Raw genomic sequence first — 19,717 nt, forward strand, 5'->3', positions numbered from 1 at the left:
GTATCACCGACTCACGGATGTGGATGAGGCTCAAATTTGAACGCGGATCATATGCTGTTGGAGCAATTTGGCTGCCAGATACCGAGGATAACTTCAGAGGACGATATACGGACGCGTCAACATCGCGCTGCAGTGCTCCTAAGAGAGCTGGTTCGAGCCAAGATGGTTCACTGACCTACAGGTCGCTGACCTATAGATTGATATTATCAGGATTCATGCGTAAGTTCCCTTAATAATTATTGTTCTGAGACACAGTGGGTCGGAAAAAAATATCAAGAGCATTTATATAGAAGCGGCGAAATTACCTGACTTGATGAACACCGTGTGTCAAGGGTTGCGGGCTGTTCATCACTTCTTCAAAGGAAATTTTGATGCGCTGATAAAAAAAAATTCCCCGCACCAGTGGGTAAAGGGTAATGTATTCTCGCATGAGCCAATAACTTCGCGAGGAAGTGAGTGAATAAACTTTATTGTAGGTCCGGCGAGGACGCGAACTCGTCGCGCACCCGGCTAGTCCCACATGGGGACCGGCAGGTCTAGCCCACCGGCCCGGTCGCGGGCACGCTGGACGGCCAGGATTTGCTTTTCTAGAGCGGGGCTACGCAAAAGCGAGTCCCACTCCTCCTTGATGAACTTGGGGTATGTCTATAGTCAAAATCTTTCTTGAAATTCTACAAACAGCGCTCCAGAAACAAGAAAACAAGGCATGCATATATATATATATATACAGCGGGGGGTAAGATGCAAGATTATTTGTCACACAACTCGGCTTCAAGCTGGGAACCACAGTCTACTACTTTCATATATGGGTTAGATAGAGCCTGTACACTACACATTCGAACTTGATTCTGCAGTTATACACAATACGTCAAATGCATGTCATACATGTCGTACATGTCATACTTGAAATCATCATTATCGTCATCATCAGCAGCAGCAGCAGCAAGCAAGCAAGCAATCAAACAAGCAAAACAAGCAAAGCAAAGCAAAGGAGCAAAGCAAGCAAGCAAGCAAAGCAAGCAAGCAAAGCAAGCAAAGCAAGCAAGCAAGCAAGCAAGCAAGCAAGCAACCAAGCAAAGCAAGCAAAGCAAGCAAAGCAAGCAAAGCAAGCAAGCAAGCAAGCAAGCAAGCAAAGCAAAGCAAAGCAAGCAAGCAAGCAAAGCAAGCAAGCAAAGCAGCAAGCAAGCAAAGCAGCAAGCAGCAGCAAAGCCTATTTTATGTCCACTGCAGGACGAAGGCCTCTCCCTGCGATCTCTAATTACCCATGTCCTAACGCCTGCGAATTTCCTAATTTAATCGCCCCACCTAGCCTTCTGCGGTCTTTTAATGTCAATTAGAATATCGGTTATATACCCGTTTGCTCTCTGATCCAAACCGCTCTCTTTCTGTCTCTTAACGTTATGCCTATTATTCTTCGTTCCATCGCTCTTTGTGCGGTCCTTAACTTGTTCTCAAGCTACCTTTATAATCTCGAATTTTCTGCCCCATATGTGAGCACCGGTAAAATGCACTGATGGTACACCTTCTATTTCAATGATAATGGTAAGCTTCCAGTCAGGAGCTGTCAATGCCTGCCGTCTGCGTTTTAAGCCATTATTATTCTTATGTGAATTTCCTTTTCATGATCAGGGTTCCCAGTGACTAAATGACTATAGGTAAACGTACTGCTTCACAGACTCTAGAGGCTGACTGGTGATCCTGAACTCCTGTTCCCTTGCCCGGCTATTCATGATTATCTTTATCTTCTGCACATTAACCTTCAACCCTACTCTTACTCTATCTGAATTAAGGTCCTCAATTATTTGTTGTAACACGATTCCAGTGTTGCTGAACAGGAGAATGTTATCTGCAAACCGAAGGTTGCTGAGATATTCACCATTGATTCTTACTCCTAAGCCTTCCCGGTTTAATAGCTTGAATAGTTCTTCCAAGCACGCAGTGAATAGCATTGGAGAAATTCTGTCTCCTTCTCTGGCCCCTTTCTTTATAGGTATCTTCCTGCTTTTCTTGCGTAGAATTAAGGTATCTGTGCAATCTCTGTAGATATTTTCCAAGATATTTAGGTAAGCGGCCTGTATTCCTTTAATACGTAATGCCTCTATGACTGCGGGTATCGCTACTGAATCAAATGCCTTTTCGTAATCTATGAAAGCCATGCAGAGAGGTTGATTGTACTCTGCATATTTTTGGATTAACTAATTGATTACATGGATGGGATCCATTGTACAGTATCCCTTCCTGAAGCCAACTTGTTTTCTTGGTTGACTGAAGTGTTGCCCTCATTCTATTGGAAATTATCTTCCTGAATATTTTATACAATACCGAAAGTAAGCTAATGGGCATATAATTTTGCAATTCTTTTTGTGTATGAGTATAATGCTTGCAGCCTTCCAGTTTTCTGGGACCCTTGAAGTCCATATACACTTCGGATAGAGAGCCGCCAGTTTTTCAAGCATTATGTCTCCTCCATCTTTGATTAAATCGCCTGTTATTCCATCTTCTGCTGCCGTTTCCCCCCGTTTCAGGTCGTGCAAGGCCCTTCTAACCTCATCGCTATGTATAGAAGGAGTCTCTGCAAGCTGTTCACTACTGCTTCAAATGGAGGTATCGTGGCTCCGCTGAGTACTGTGCAGGTTAGTATAGAATTCTTCCGCTGCTTTAACTATAACTTTCGAGATTGCTGATGATATTACCCTGCTTATCTTTCAGTACATACATCTTGGTTTGTCCTATGCCAAGTTTCCTTCTCATTGATTTAATGCTGCGTCCATTCTTTATGGCTTCCTCAATCTGTCTCACTTTATAAATTCGAGCATCCCTTATTTTCTCCTTGTTTGCCAGTTTTGAGAGTTCCGCGAATTTTATGTTATCTCTTGAGTTGGACACTTTCATTCTTTGTCGTTTCTTTATTAGGTCCTTTGTCACTTGGGATAGCTTGCCTACTTGTTGGCTTGGTGCCTTACCTCCAACTTCAGTTGCTACCTCTGAAGCCAGCCTAGTTACGGTTTCATTCATTACGTCTGTGTCATCTTCATCTCTCTGTTCTAAGGCTGCATATTTGTTTGAAAGTGCCAGCCTAAATTTGTCTACTTTTCACCTTACTGCATCTAGGTTGGCCGGCTTCTTCTTGACCAATTTTACTCTTTCTCTCTTCGAATTGAGCTGAATCCTAGCCTTCACTAACCTATGATCGCTGCACTTTGCCCTACCTAACATTTCTATATCCTGCGCTATGCTTGGATCGCCAAAATGTATTATATCTATTTCATTTCTTGTTTCACCATTAGGGTGTTTCCAAGTCCATTTTCTGTTGCTACGCTTCCGGAAGAAGGTGTTCATTATTCGTATCTTATTCCTTTCCCCGAATTAGACCAGGATCTCTCCTCTAGCGTTCCTAGAATCGACGCCGTAGTTGCCGATTGCTTGTTCACCAGCCTGCGTTTTCCCCACTTTTGCATTGAAGTCGCCCATTACTATAGCATACTGAGTTTGCACTTTTCTAATCGCTAGTTCGACATCTTCATAAAACTGATCTACTTCATCATCATCATGAATGGATGTTGGAGCGTAGGCTTGTACTACCTCTAATCTATAGCTCTTATTAGGTTCGATTACGACTACTGCTACCCTCTCATTAGTGCTGTAGAATTCGTCAATGTTGCCCGCTATGTCCTTATGGATTAGGAATCCTACCCCGCATTGCTGCTCATTTGGGAGACCTCTATAGCAGAGGACATGGCCGTTAGTCGGCGCTGTATAAGCCTCATCAGTTCTTCTAATCTCACTAAGGCCAATGATATCCCAAACAAAGCCTAATAGTTCCTCAAAAAGTCCTGCCAAGCTAGCCTCACTCGACAGATTTCGGGTGTTAGAGGTTGCCAGGGTTAGTTTCCAGTGGCGGCCTGTCCGTGTCCAGATATTCTTAGCACCTTCTGCTGCGTTGCTGGTCTGACTGCTGCCTCGGTCAGGTGCTCCGCAGCTGGCTGCTGGGGACTGAGGGCCAATTGGTTGATCGAATGATTCATTTGGGAGATTGACGTAATACGTTGACGTAATATTTTGACGCTTGCGATAATTCTCCTGCAAGGAACATTTTCTTCAGCACGATTCAAGCATCAAAAGGCTGCATGCGATTTGAAACGGACACGCCAAAGAGTTGTGGCTTTGTTCACAATTTGCTGTCTGTGTTACCCCTTGAAAAACCTTAGTAAGCGTGCCCGCCGTGGTTGCTTAGTGGCTATGGTATTTGGCTGCGAAGCGCGAGGTCGCGGGATTGAATCCCGGCCACGGGGGCCGCATTTCGATGGGGGCGAAAAGACCCGTGTACTTAGATTTAGGTCCACGTTAAAGAACCCCAGGTGGTCGAAATTTCCGGAGTCCCCCGCTACGGCGTGCCTCATAATCAGAAAATGGTTTTGGCACGTAAAGCCTTCTAATTTAATTCTTTCAACGTCAGTAAACACGCCACTAGAAACTTCATTGTGGCTCATAACGAATGCATTTACGCAACGTAATATGACGTAATTTTAATTTCAGCCTCTCGCAATCCACCACATGACCTGAACGCACCGTCATGTGAGTACATCTTCATTTATTTGATGACATGGAAAATGCTGGCAACTTTCTTCACCAGTTTCTCCAGAACATTTGGTTGTCGTTAAAGAATATGCCGTAATGACGTGAAGAAATGAACGAATCCGAAGACACGCACACATGCACATATACGCACAACGACGAGCACATATCGTCAGCGCGCATGAGTCGATGAGTAATGTATAGTGGACGCGATAAGACATTTAATACGATGTGCTCATAAGTACCCTATATGCACCGAATTAACCCCGCGTTGGCGATGACAAGTGACGCACGTCCGTTCTGCCGCATCTGCCGCATGCAAATAAAAACACGGAGCTTCCTGTCAACTCTACAGGAAAGTATATCAACACACGGACTTCCCTGACAACGGGAAACCACATGCTCTGCAACAGCTTGCGCATGCGACTGTCTTTCATTACCCGTCACGCAGAACGAGATGTTGCGGCCAGAGTGCGACATTCGGGAAAGAAAAGAAGCAGGCGTTCTGGCATCTGTTTTCAGGTGACACGCGCGACGTCGCACCCGCAATCATATGCATGCACGCGGCTTCCAGGCAAATTTCGAAACGCATTGGCCACGCCATCTCGCCTGAGTGCCACTTGCGACGTCTTCGCCATGCCGGCTTTACCTCACCAGGGGCGCAAAGTTTGCATTCTTTCCTCCAAGGACGCACAGGTGCCGTCATGCTTAGCAAGGTCACGCTCACTGCACATCATCGCCTTCTTTGTGTGCGAGTTCTTCGAAATTGGAATGTTGTTTCCCGCGCATTCCTCGGGGTGTTGTGGAGGTGGTTTCAGAACAGCGACAACCATGAGGTTTTCTTACAGAAGTAGATAGGAGGATTTGACACGATAATTTGCGCTAACACTAATGGTAGCTGAGTTTTTTTTTTTTTTTTTTTTTTTAGGATGAAGCAATTCACCCGTGGAATTTAGGCATGACCGCGGTCTAACACTCACGCTCTTACTCGAGCGCTGCTTCCACATGTTTACATATAAATCAGCGCGCGCTTAACGCGACCGACTTTCCGGAGAGCCTCCGATGTAGTAGGTAAATAATTCCGGTCTTACAGCGTGAAAGGCAGGTGCACATGTCGTGAGGGAAACAAAAAAACTGTAATATATGCGGAGTATGCCAGCCTTGCGGTAACGGGCGTTGTGGCTCAGGCATGCATGTGAATGTCAGCAACGATATTACCATACGCAAAAAAAAAAAAAAAAAAACGTGAATTACTTTGTCACTGCATATGGCCTTATTCTCTTTCAGTATATAAATCTTCGCCGTCTAGCAGCAATAACCTTCACCAGGAAGAATTCTGCTCTTTTGCAGCAGTGGCCTCCAAACCCAGCTCAGAAAGATAATATGTAGGTGAGAGTTCCAGCAATAAACACTGATAAATTGTTACTCAAGCACAAGGAGCCAAAAGGGGAACATATTCCTGAAATACTTTTTAGTGGATAAAGAGTTAGATCGGCGCTTGTGATAATTAGTGCTGAGCACTTATGTGCAAAGTGACGTGCTTGTATGCCCTGTACTGTGGGTGGAACTTGAACAAATGCGTGTGCTTGGAACTTTCGACCTAACATCCGTTTAGTGCATCGCCTCTTGCACCGATGTATGAGGGCTGCAAAGATTGTATGCTAGGTGATCTTTTTTTTACGTTCTACAGACGTTTTAGAAATCGCCTGTGACAGCTAGCCCAATTCTAGGCCTTGAGCTGGATTACGCGAAGAGGCGGACATTACTTGCACGAGCAATCGAAACACATCATCATCATCATCATCATCATCATCATCATCATCATCATCATCATCATCATCATCATCCTGGTCACGCCCACTGCAGGGCAAAGGCCTCTCCCAACTTCTCCAACATCCCCGGTCATGTACTAATTGTGGCCATGCTGCCCCTGGAAACTTCTTAATCCCATCCGCCCACCTAACTTTCTGCCGCCCCCTGCTACGCTTCCCTTCCCTTGTAATCCAGTCCGTAACCATTAATGACCATCGGTTATCTTCCCTCCTCATTACATGTCCTGCCCATGGCCCCCATTTCTTTTTCTTGATTTCAACTAAGATGTCATTAACTCGCGTTTGTTCCCTTACCCAATCTGCTGTTTTCTTATCCCTTAACGTTACACCTATCTCTTCTTTCCACAGCTCGTTGCGTCGTCCTCAATCTAAGTAGAACCCTTTTCGTAAGCCTCCAGGTTTCTGCCCCGTACGAGAGTACTGGTAAGACACAGCTGTTATACACTTTTCTCTTGAGGGATAATGGCAACCTGCTGTTCATGATCTGAGAATGCCTGCCAAACGCACCCCAGCCCATTCTTATTCTTCTGATTATTTCCGTCTCATGATCCGGATCCGCAGTCACTACCTGCCCTAAGTAGATGTATTCCCTTACCACTTCCTGTGCCTCGCTACCTATCGTAAACTGCTGTTCTCTTCCGAGACTGTTAAACATTACTTTAGTTTTCTGCAGATTAATTTTGAGACCCACCCTTCTGCTTTGCCTCTCCAGGTCAGTGAGCATGCGTTGCAGTTGGTCCCCTGAGTTACTAAGCAAGGCAATATCATCAGCGAATCACAAGTTATTAAGGTATTCTCCATTAACGCTTATCCCCAATTCTTCCCAATCCAGGTCTTTGAATACCTCCTGTAAACACGCTGTGAATAGTATTGAAGAGATCGTATGTCCCTGCCTGACGTCTTTCTTTATTGGGCTTTTGTTGCTTTCTTTACGGAGGAGTGCGGTGGCTGTGGAACCGCTATAGATATCTTTCAGTATTCTTACATACGGCTCATGTACACCCTGATTCCGTAATGTGTTTATAAAATTGCATAAACAGGCCTGGAGTGTGGCCTGGTCCCGGTGACTAGAACCGGTAACGCATTCCCTCACCAGAGCAGGATTGGCCACCCTGGTGCCGCTCTTGGCCACAACCTCCTACATGAACACAACATTCGAAACACATATTCCAGTAATAAACAAAAAATGTACTAATTAAGTTATTAGTTAATTACGGTACCGCAGATATTACAATCTGCGAATTACAGACGGCGAGCTTGCAAGGCTGAAATTCGTTCCACATGGAATGAATTTCCAGGATGACACCAGTTTCGAGACACACGCCATCAAGCTCGCGGTAAGAATGTACTGTTTTTCCACTTACTTTTTTAACAAAACGATCTTTCTGCATTGAAGCACAAAAGGAACCGGAACGCTCATGCAGTTTGTCGCACATTTTGGCAATGAATATATGTCTAGACTGGTGTCATCCCAAAAATTCCTTCCAAGTGGATGCGCCTTGGGAACTCACCGACTACCAATTCGGAAATTGCAATACTTGTGCCGTAATGTAACTAATCGAGAAGTTAATTAGCGAATATTTGTTAATTAGCGTATTATGTGTTTTGATATCTTGTACAAGTAATGTCCGCGTCTTTGAGTAATTCAGCTCAAGGACTGAAACTATGCTATATCTGCCGTTGGTAATTTTTAAAAGTACGTAGAACTTAAAAATTATCACCCCGTGTATTCGGTTAGCGGCACGGATAGACCGCAAGTGAACTCTCCGTTGTGACGTTCTTGTTTTTATTAGCTTCTTGTTTATTGTTATTTTTTCGGTCTCTTATTTGTTTTAATATTACGGTCTTTTTTATTATAATAATAATAACTTTTATTTCCATCAGTGATGGAGGAGACTACGGGTAAAAGTCGCTTTAGAAGCAAGCGACTGTCACTGGAGCCCGTAGCGTCCTTTACAAGGCAAACAGCGATTGAACAAGATATATATATATATATATCCTCCTGAGACCCCGCTATGGGGATTTATCCAATATATTGGACATTCAGAAGGGAGACAGTACTCATGTGACAAGGCTTTCAACCTCCTAAAATTGCGCTGTCCAACTTATTGGACGCCTGCTTGCGCCATCTATGCAGCATTGATGAAAATACATCGTTCAAATTCCCACCGAAACAGTTCCACAATGGCGGCCTCCAGCAGCGCTGCGTTTTATGGCAGCTGCCGGAGAAGTAAGCACTATTTCTCGTATTTCTACCGGCTTTCAGGGCATATCTTTGATTTTATATTAAAGTTAATACAACAGCGTACACGCAAAATAAGAAATTTAAACTGTTCGCGCGCTTACTTTTTTTTACGCTTCCTTTGATTTCTCGTGTCCATTACGTTGGACGCTAGGACTCAACCCGGTTATTTGGACGGCGCTTTTGCGATTGCCTTGTTATGAACAGCAGGCGAGTACTGTTGGCATTTAGCGGCTTGTCGACGAAATCGCGTCTCTTTTCTTCTATGGGGGACCGGCCTCGCGTGTCTGATGAATTAAGCCGATAAGTTTTCTTTTTTCAGTCTATTGCTAGGACCCGCAAGGCAGCTGTCGCAGGCGGTCTCGTAAGAGAAAAAAAACATATCGATATGCCTCTATCAGATATTGTGCGCATGTACAACGTCAAGATGGGTGGTGTCGACAAGGCAGACCGAATGATAAGTTACTACAGGATAAAAACACGCGTTAACAAGTGGACAATCAGAGCCATCTTTCACCTCTTCGACATTGCCCTCAGCAACTCCTGGGTGCAGTACACACGGGACATACGCTCCCTAAAGAAATAGCGGAAAGAAATACTCAAATATATGCAATTCCACCAATCTGCCGCTGAGACTCTCGTGGCTCAAGGGCAGAAGCAGGATGAAACGGAGAGTGAGAACGAAGCCGAGTGGCATCCGCCATCAAAGCAGGCCGACTGTCTCCTCGAGAACCCCAAGAAAAGAGCACTACCCACTGCTCAATGCAGGCAGACACTGCAAACGCTGCCCGTTGCAGAATACAGGGCTGCGACATGAAAACAAAGTTCTTTTGCACCAAATGTCGGCTCTCCTTCTGCATCACCAAGCACAAAAAGGTGTTTTGAATTACCCACAGGAAGTGAACACAAGAGAAAAATTTTTGTTGAGCAGAGGAATGCTCCTTTTACGTACTTTATTCACTACTTTCTCTTTCGAGTTATTAAGATATTTTTGCACGCGAGTTTGAGCGCAATATCTGCGGTACGTCATTACGTGCGCGCTGGGTGAAAAGAGACCGGGTAGCATCCCAGTGTCCAATATATTGGACATCGCGCTGTGCTGAAACTATCAGGGCTATTGAAAAAACATTTAACACTTTTCACCTTCATAACCCTACTGACTTATTCTGAAAGTTTGGGAAAAATCTGTGCACCCAAATGCATCCCGGGTCTCTGGAGGATATATATATATATATATATATATATATATATATATATATATATATATATATATATATATATATATATATATATATATATATATATTGACTACAATTTACAGCAATTGAGTGAGTGAAAATGCGAAAAAAAAATAAAAAATAAACGCAAGAACATAAGTTATCTGAAAAACGCTCTTCAATTATTTAAGAAAGAATGAGTGACAAAATGTTCACGTAAAGCTCGTATTTCAGATGTATAAATATCAAGACTTGATTTCTGAAACAAATTTAAAAGTGTTGGCAGTGTGTATGATATCTTTTGTGTAGAATAATTGGCTCGCGTAGTGACCACCTTCCACTGTTCCGTACACCTTGTGAAGTAAGAATGTGTGTTTCTGGTGAGATTAGATAACTCATGAAGAAACTTTAAATTATCTTTTACCTCCCGTTTGAAAGCTTGACTTAACGTGTAATTATAAAGGTTAAACACGGGTATTATATTTGCTTTGGGAAATAAGTCTGATGTGTGGGCATTATAAGGTAAGTTAAACAGGGCTCGCACAATTTTTTTCTGAAGTATATGTATCTTCTCTAGATTCGTACGTAGTGGGGTACCCCACACGAGCAGACAGTAATAAAGTGTATAAAAAATAGGGTGTTATAAACAAGAACCTTGATTCTGTAAGGTAAAAGAGGTCTCAGCCGCACCATCAGGCCAACTACACGAGATAGTTGGCCCAATATCGATTCTATGTGCATGTGCATATTTTGTGTGAAAATAGCTGCAAGTATTTTAAAACTATCTACAATTTTTATGTGTTCATCGTCATAAACAAGGTTGATGGAACTGATTATTTGCTTAGATTTGGGCCTAAAGATTACTGCTTTTGTCTTGTTTATAGTGATTTGTAGACAGTTTTGTTTTGACCATACATGAAAACCCGCCATGGTTGCTCAGTGGCTATGGTGTTGGGCTGCTGAGCACGAGGTCGTGGGATCGAAACCCGGCCACGGCGGCCGCATTTCGATGGGGGCTAAAACACCCGTGTACTTAGATTTAGGTGCATGTTAAAGGTGGTCGAAATTTCCGCAGTCCTCTACTACAGCGTGCCTCATAATCAGAAAGTGGTTTTGGCACCTAAAACCCCATAATGTAATTTTTAACATACATGAAGAATTTTCAGAGCAGTGTTAACGTTATCCTGAAGGCTACTAGAGTCAGGTGATGAAAAATATATACTGACATCGTCCGCGTACATTACGTATTTCGCATCTTTATAGATATTACTAGGTCATCTATATATAAAATAAACAGGAACGGGCCAAGAATACTGCACTGAGGAACGCCTCTGGTGATATGTTTTAAATTTGAGCGGCTATTATTTATTTGAACATATTGATAGCGATTATCAAGATAAGATTTTATAAGGCTTACACAGTGCTTTTGAATACCGTAGGTTTCAAGCTTATTAAGTAGAAGGATGCAATCAAACGCTTCAGTAAAATTAATATAAATACCAAGGACAATGTCTTCAATTTCAAATTGTGATAACATAAGTTCCTTTTGACGGAGCAGCGCTAATTCCATAGACCGTTGTTTCCTAAATCCAAACTGGGCTGGAGAAGTAAGGCTGTGCTTGTCAAAACTATTTGAAACCTGCATTAGTATTAGATTTTCTAGCCCCTTCGAAAAAAGAGGTAATATAGAAATGGGTCTGTAATTTTTACTATCATTAACGTCACCTTTGTTGAACAATACCGAAACTCTGGCTATTTGCATCCGTTTAGGAAAAATAGCGCTTGACAAAGACATATTAACTAAATAGCTAATGTACGGGGAAATGATATGAAGCACGTACTTGATGGGGCGAACCTGCATGCCTTCTGCATCGCAACGTCAGTTATATTTTAGTGAAAGGAAAACTCATGTCACCTCATGCTCCGTAAAGGGGTCAAGAAAGAGTGAAGATGAATTTCTGCTGGCATAAATTCACTAATATTAGACGACGCACTACAACTACAACAGATTACAAGGTAATCATAAAAACATTTGCAAGAACACTTCCCGATCTTTCGTTTCCGCCAAGTAATAGAGTTTGTATTCGCGGAGCTGACTTTCGACGATTTAACACATCATTTAGCTTTTTCCATAAGATATCAGGTTTATTCAAACAACCCTCAAATTCTGCATGAATATAGCACTTCCTATACAATTTTAGTTCCTTATTTAGCTTATTTCTATATGATTTGTATTCCTTTAATATACTTGGATGCTTAGTCTTGACGAACTTGTGATAGAGCGCATTTCTATAATGAATTCGTTTTAGCAATTCGGGGGTTATCCACGGCTTCCGTACTTTTTTACCAAGCCTGAGTTTTTTTTTTTCAGGAAAATGGCTCTTATATATTCGAGAAACTTCATCAATAAGCTTTCCATACGCGATTTCAATGTTATCTATCTCTAAAATTTGTTTAAGGTCACAGCGTAGTAGTTCGTTTCTGAAGCTATCTAGACGTGCTCGAGTAATATACTCTGAAAAAGTATATACTCATGCTTCCTGTTCTTTCTAAAGTTGTGTTTTCTTAATAAGAAAAATATTGGAAAGTGATCACTAAGATCGTGGGACATCAGCCCAGCAGTAGCATTTTCAGTGTCAGCATTTGTAATAAACAGGTCCAACAATATTTCACTTTCGTTTGTAATCTTTGTTGGCGTACGGATTGAATTTTCATAACCATTCGAAGTTAAAATATTTAACATAGCCTTCTGCGGTACAGAAGTGGTCAGCATGTCGATATTAAAATCATCAGCGGGCACCAAGTAATCGCTATTTTCTGCAGTAAAAGGCAGCAGGTGTTCATAAAGAGAAAGGAACTGAAGAAGATTTCCTTTTGGGGGAGGCCTGTAGCAAACAGAAAATATGTACACATTCGCACGAACTGTTACCGTTTCAAAATGTTCGTAACAAACACAAAAGTCTGGAAGCAATTCGCAACTTATGTGCTCTTTCAACAATAGCAAAATACCGCCGCCGCGGCGGTTTGTTCGGTTCACGCAAAACGATTGATAAGGTCTAAACTTAGGCACGTCACGTGCATCTCTGCACCAAGTTTCACTGAGCATTACAGCATCAAACAAAAAATGAAAACCATATACAGTGCCCTCAAATACCGTAGGTTTTTCGAGCTTATCAAGTAGAACAGAGGGAAGGATGCAATCAAGTGCTTTAGTAAAATCAATATAAATACCAAGGACAATGTTCTTAATTTCAAATTACGATAAAATCCGAACTGTTATTATTATATATATAACTGTCATTATTAATAACTGTTATACATAACCATTTTAACTGTTATTATTATATAAATGTTATTATTATTTTTGCGTTATAACGCAGAGAAACGGTGTAGTCGGGTACTCTTTGCCTCATCGACAGCAACTCATGTATAATAAAACAGAGCAGACGGCGCCTTTAGGGAAGCGTCGGCTTTGGTTAGTGAAAGCCTCTCTTTCAACTATGCGTGTGCAGAGCTCACAAATTTAACGATATTGTAAATATATTTGCGCAATTAGTGGCGCAATTTAAGCGACTCTTCAAGTCCGCAGCGTAATAAACAGATCGTGTTAGTATCTTACATATTAAGTATGTGAGATGCTCTAATGGCGCTTCTTACGATGTGGTGGCTTTTGTTTCAGAGATTCCCTATAGTGCAACTTCCCTAATTTCGAGTACTGTTAACTAAACACCAGAGGCCGCAGTCTATACCTCTCGAACACGGCCGAAAACATGTCGCGCGTGCAAGAAATCAGTTGCATCTGCACTTGAAAGCGGGCAAGCTGGGCCTGCCGTTATACCGGAGTCTTCCTTCTCAAACTGCGCGCTGTCTGCCCCCCCCCCCTTTTTTTTTACTGTATTTGAGTTTCCCAAAGCCGCCACAGGCGCTGACGCCGTGGTTGCATCGGCTTTTGCATTGTTATGTGAGACTCCAACACAGTGTAGATTGTCACGTGTCTTGTTGCATTTTCTCGCCTGCTCACCGCAAGACGTCCATATAAGAAATAGTAGCAGGCATTCCATGGACACGTACACGGTTCGTTTTTACATGCCGGCACCGGTCGAAACTAGACGCATATACGACGAGTTTTATTTCCTTCTCGCAGCTATACTTAAGTAACGCTTGCACAGAAAGTGATCCTTTGCAGAATAATCAGCTGCCGACAAGCGTAGTATGATGCTTCACTTCACCGTAACAAGAGGCAACCAGTCGGTGCCAAAGCATATACGTGTGACACTGGTGCGGCGATACGTTACATATAGTTATTGCAAGATGCCACCTTTGGTAGCATGCGTATACGGTAACTACGTTACACATGTCGGCCGTGCCCCCCGCCGCCGTCTTCTCACTCAGAATGTACTGGAAGGTTAGTTGGTTGATGATGGCAGAAAAGCAACGCAATGTCTCTATAGGCTTTTTTTCTTCTTTAGTATATGTGAAATATGGAAAGTTTGGCCTTAGAGAGCGCCGGTTACGATATAGATAAATATACTATCCATATTAGAATATAGCTAGGATAAAAGAGACAGTACATATACAAAACTCTGTCAATAGTATAGAGGGTGCCTTATTTTATCGTTAACGCAACATTTAAAGATCAGCTCTGACATGTAGCACAACTCTGCTCCCTTGCGCTATATTACTCACAGATACATCCATTATTGTCACAAAAAATGAAATGGAATAATTCAAATTAGCAAATGTCAAATGTTTGCTAATTAACTTTAAAAATACTCGTATTATGCCACATATTGTGATTTACATATTGTAGCCGATGGCCTTTAGTGTTACACCCATTCGGAAAGAATTCTATGGATAGCACCAGTATCTAGATATGCATTCCCAAAGTTTCCGATGAAATGCATTGGCGTCTCAGTAACTTTCGAGCTTTAATGCACAAAAAAAACGTTTCACTAAAAATGTAAGTGGAACAACGGTGTATTTTTACGGCAAGTTTGACTGCGCCTATCCCAACATTTGTGCTAATTTCAAGATTCCTTCCAAGTATATATGCTATGTGAAATCACTGACATCAATTCGTGTTTTGTAATAGATGCGCTAAAGTAATTGGTTGAAAAGGTACTGAGTAAAATTTCAATAATTCGTAAATTATGCGCATTGATTTCCAGTGTAAGTAACGTATACCGCTTCGAGTATTCCAGTTCAATAATTAGATTAGTGATAAATGCTACAGGCATTTTTTTTTTCATTCAAGCAAAACACTCGGTAGAACAAAATGACGCAACACTAACTAAGCAAGTTCGTCGATCACGTAGAAAAAAAAAGAAAAAAGAAAAGAGGTTATACGCCTACGCTTCGGTTGAACACTGTTTCATTCGTGGCCACAGTGTGACCAGCAGCAAGAGGTCTTTCGCAGTCGTCTTAACAAGTTAGATAGCAGCCCTTCCTCGGTGCTAGAATTTCTTGGACCTAGCCGTGCCCCAGCAAACAGATATTAGCTCTGGAGGCTCTGCGAAGCAGACTCATAGAAAGTGACTTGATGAATCCCTTGTGAGCATGTTGTGGCTTGTTCATGTGCATTTTCAATTTTCTCTATGTTCCCGTGACCTGTTCATTAGCTTTCGGGTGACTAGAGCGTAATCGCGCTTTCTACGGCGCAACTGCATATTAATCGTCTTAATAGGACGCTTCATGGCGTTTACAGACATAAAGCTTCCCAGTAAAATTAATAGACGGAAATCTGGCGGTGCGATCGCTCAGTGTGTGTTAGTGATAGAGGTCAGTACACGGATTTCTCTGACCTTCTTGCTTGTTGCTTCAGATGTTCTTGTCGATGTATTCATTAAGCTTTATCGGTGTTAATTTTCCAACCACTCGTATATTCATGAACGCATGCATGCAGGGGAAACGTCTCTGTACAAATGCAAGATTGTTGCGAATTGTTGCGTTCATAACGCAACATTTTGTTGAAAAGGATTAGTGTGCGAAGTTACAAATTTGTTTGACGGCAAAATAATTAGGTATGTTTCCCATATAGCATATGACGTATGTGGGACCCCATGTGATATAAGTGAATATGGAGCAGTTTATTTTTTTCTTTTTCGATAATGAGATTGAATTATAGTCTTTGAACTGTATTGCTCGAAGAGGCAGACATTACTTGCGGAATACATCGGGTGCGTAATCGGCTAATTTGGAAATCTTAACTAATTAAATTTGAACGAATTAATCTACGGCACGTGTAACGATTTATTCATTCTAGCCGGTGAGTTTGCATAGCATGTGCACTTTGAATTAAAAATGATAACATTGGTTTTGAGATATCCGCCGTAAAACCTGCGGCGAAAATGAACTGTTCGTGAGGCGAAAGCCTTCGCGTTCACGAGACATTCATTAAATTACTTGGCATTCTCTTTCCGATGCGTTGTTACACCCTATTACTTGTTTTCTCCCGCCAAAGGTCATGGGTTGGACTTAATTAACTGTACCTTAATTAAACGTGCCTTAATTAAGTTTGCTCTATAATTCACACCAAAGCTCCTGGGTTCGACTACTACCAAAAGTCGTAGGTTGCAGTGCTTTCATTAACTCTATATTAATTAACTGTGCCTTAATTAACATTGCCTTAACGAAAACCAAACGTCGTGGGTTCGACCATCATTGGTGGCACCATCGATTTCGGTGCCATTGAATGTTGGTGCCATGACACCGGACGGTCAATTTTTCGACCCACGAGCCATCTAAGGCTTTCGCCTTAACCTCTTCAAACAGAACAGAATTGAAGACGCGCAAATGCTTCAAGGTTAAAGCTATATCAGGCAATAAGTCCTGTTTCAGTGTAGTACAAGTCGGTCCAGTCGTGCGGCATAGTTGGCAACCTCGATGGCGACGAGGCGGTCAGGCCTGTATTGTCAGGCCTGTATAGTGAGGCCTGTATAGTCAGGCCTGTATAGTCAGGCCTGTATAGTCAGGCCTGTATACACCGGGCACCTCGAGCCCCTGGCGACCGCGACTCGCATTTGAGCACGAGAATGATGTACGCTTGTTGCACGGGAACAAGGTCGGCGTACCGCGGAATAAGTAATTTTGCATTCATTGCTTTATTTACGCTGTGCTGATCAAAGGAAATGAGTATTCTTAAACTTTGCCTGGGAACATTGTAAGAGACTGACAGCAGGAATAAGCCTGTTTGATTCAGGTGATCGCGTGGAAAGTCGGTGATAGGGATGTACTGTGGACACAGAGTATCAGCGATGCGAGGGGTCTCTGAAATTCACTGAAAGTTTGTTACTGGCTATGAAAACGCCCCGAATATAATTTGAAGCAGCACGAAGGGACGAGGACAGGTACAAGAAAACAAACACGTCAGGATGAGCGCTGACTGCCAACTGAAGTCTATTCGAGAAAGCACCAGCCATTTTATGGCCTGTGGAAAACACAACAAGAACCATCATTATCGACAGGCATGCGCACAGGGGCACTACAAGTACTAGATACCCTTCGCGCTGCTTCAAGTTACATCCAAGATGAACCAACTCGCCAAAATCAACTTGTTGCGAAAACACCCACCTACGAAAGATCGAAAGAAAAAGAAAATTACGAGCAGCCTCCAAACACGTTCCGAAATTAAGAGATGGCTGAGAAAACTCCTGCGAACCAAAATCCCGACTACGTATGCTACCTATTCCTTTGACGCGCTTTTCTCCTAACGAAATATTTCCCTTACAAGCGTGCTTCTCCTTTAAGCACGCTCCTCAGTGGCGCCCGTCTCTTTTTCCCTGCACTTGCACGACGCCGACCTCGAAAAGCCTGATCTAACGTCCTCTCAACCCACAGGCATGCTGTTACTCACACTGTATGCAATACGGTGGCCATACACTACTCAAAGTATCTACAGCGAGGCAACTCGTGTTCCGGTGTTGCCGAGGGCGTTTGGCACGCGCTGCGTACGTGCAGCCGTTTTACAACGTGCAGGCTCGCTCTCTGAATGAATGTCGCACTGTGCGTCACAATTTGCTTCCATGGACATTCTCGGGACGTCGAGGAACGCGGGCAGAGCGTCGAGCGCGGCCAAGGTCCCTGCGGCCTCCGGTGCGGTCTGGGTTGGTCACTGTAAACAACCGGCCCTTGAAACACCCATAGTGTGAAAATGTTCCTGTGAGCCACGAGTGAACATTCACCATTCTCATCTCCTGCGAGCGTAGAATCGGGTCCTGTCCGGGGAAATAGATCGGTAATTTTCAAGCGCCCACTGGAACCTAAAAAGTGAATAAAACGTCGAAGCTAATCTTCAGTTCAGAAACATTTTAATTACTCGTGATACTATGTTCCCTACGTGCAGAAAACTCATCTTACAGGATCACGTCGTCAGACAAAATTTGCGGTAGTTTGAAATTGGAAATGGAATCTTTTTAAAACTGTCATAATGAGGCCCTTATACTTTTTTCTTTCATTCGGTATGGCCGAAGTGCAAAGGAGAATACTTCTGAGTTGCCGTTTCTCTTTTCATGAATTTAAAGGAGAGTTTAACCACTGTAGTGGCGCTAGTAAGTTCTCGTCTCAGGGCAAACAAATAAAAGCTCTGGAGGCACTGAAAAACACTGAATACAGTGAAAGCTCAAGAGGTTCTGCACACTAAAAGGAATGTGCAAAAGCGAGTACAGGACACTGAGTTGCCTTTGTAGCTTTACCAACCTGCCGTGCAGTAAAAGCTAAACAAGAATTTTGTTAATCCAAGTATGACGCACGGTAGTTCGCCGGTATTGTAAAGCCAGCGTATTTGCCGAGTACAGGCTTCGTCCAAAAAGGAACATCTAGGTTCACTTCTCTTTTTCTATACAAATATAAATAAATACAATTTTAGATATGTGAGTGAGATGAAACAATCTTTTCATTGTCGTCATTTCTGTCTCTTCCACGAAAACGTTGCTTTTCGACGGGTTTGTCATTGTTAATCCTTTTGATGACCTCAACGACATTTAGTTATGTCCGTAACTACAATAACCTCCATATCTTTCCCTTGCGTTTGTCTCTTTTTTACCTCTCCCTTTTACTAATTTTTTTTTTCATCCGCTTCCCTCGTCCCCAGTGCAGAGTAGCAGGCTAGAGCTCACTAGCCCAGGTAGCCCTCTCTGTCTTTCCTGTCAATAAATTCTAGTCTATTCTATGTTAGTTTTCATCCGCACAAATTAGCAACATAGGCGAGGGCGCGGTCTGCGTTGAGTGGATCACAGGATCGTGCACCTTGCTGTCAAGCACTTGTATCTCAGATGATTACTGATAGCTCGTACTTCTTAGGCACCCTTGGTTATTCGTTTTATTTCGTTATCGACTTCCGACCTGTCTAAAGAAACAGAAACAAACGTTGGCTATAGAATCATACATTAGTACGCACTGACATGATCTGTCATCAGTCCTCTCTCGTGGTCGATGTTTCTTCGTTTTCCTGTCCTCAACGTGCTTTCAAAAGCTATAGCGACATAGCCGCGGTACGCGATTACGCGCGCATTCCGTGCGTTTCGTTCACGCGCCATTACTCGTTGCGCTCACGAGTTACTCGCTTTACTGAAGAGACAACTCACGCTTCTCTGGCGATGATTTCCGTGTGTCCTCCTCGAACAACCGACCGCGCGATGAGCCTTCCTCCGCCGCCCCCGCGTGCTTCAAAGCTTAGTTGTGCTTCGGTGAGTGTCCTTGGCCTTCAAGAGTATACTCTCGTACAAACTTAGTTTGCCGGCCGATCGTCATTTAACATCCTTCCTCTAGATGCCTTTATTCTCTCTCTCTGATTTCTCTTTCATTGTTGACGCCTCATTTAATTCTCACCCTTCGCTTTTTTTTCCCTCCTCCTC

General features: G+C 42.8%; 2 protein-coding genes across 2 annotated transcripts in view; one reads left to right on the plus strand and one right to left on the minus strand.

The window, feature by feature from the left end:
- The window catches only part of LOC142582486 (sodium-coupled monocarboxylate transporter 1-like), a 93,300-nt gene extending 73,710 nt beyond the window's left edge, over positions 1-19,590 (minus strand). Inside the window, exon 1 of the mRNA XM_075692270.1 lies at positions 19,448-19,590. The gene's annotated coding sequence lies outside the window, so the exon portion shown is untranslated. The remainder of the gene's footprint in view (positions 1-19,447) is intronic.
- Positions 1-19,717, plus strand: part of LOC142582487 (isatin hydrolase-like) — a 233,887-nt gene that overhangs the window by 155,517 nt on the left and 58,653 nt on the right. The gene's annotated exons all lie outside the window — the stretch shown is intronic.

Source organism: Dermacentor variabilis, chromosome 5 (genome assembly GCF_050947875.1).
Source record: "Dermacentor variabilis isolate Ectoservices chromosome 5, ASM5094787v1, whole genome shotgun sequence".
NCBI classification, from domain to species: domain Eukaryota; kingdom Metazoa; phylum Arthropoda; class Arachnida; order Ixodida; family Ixodidae; genus Dermacentor; species Dermacentor variabilis.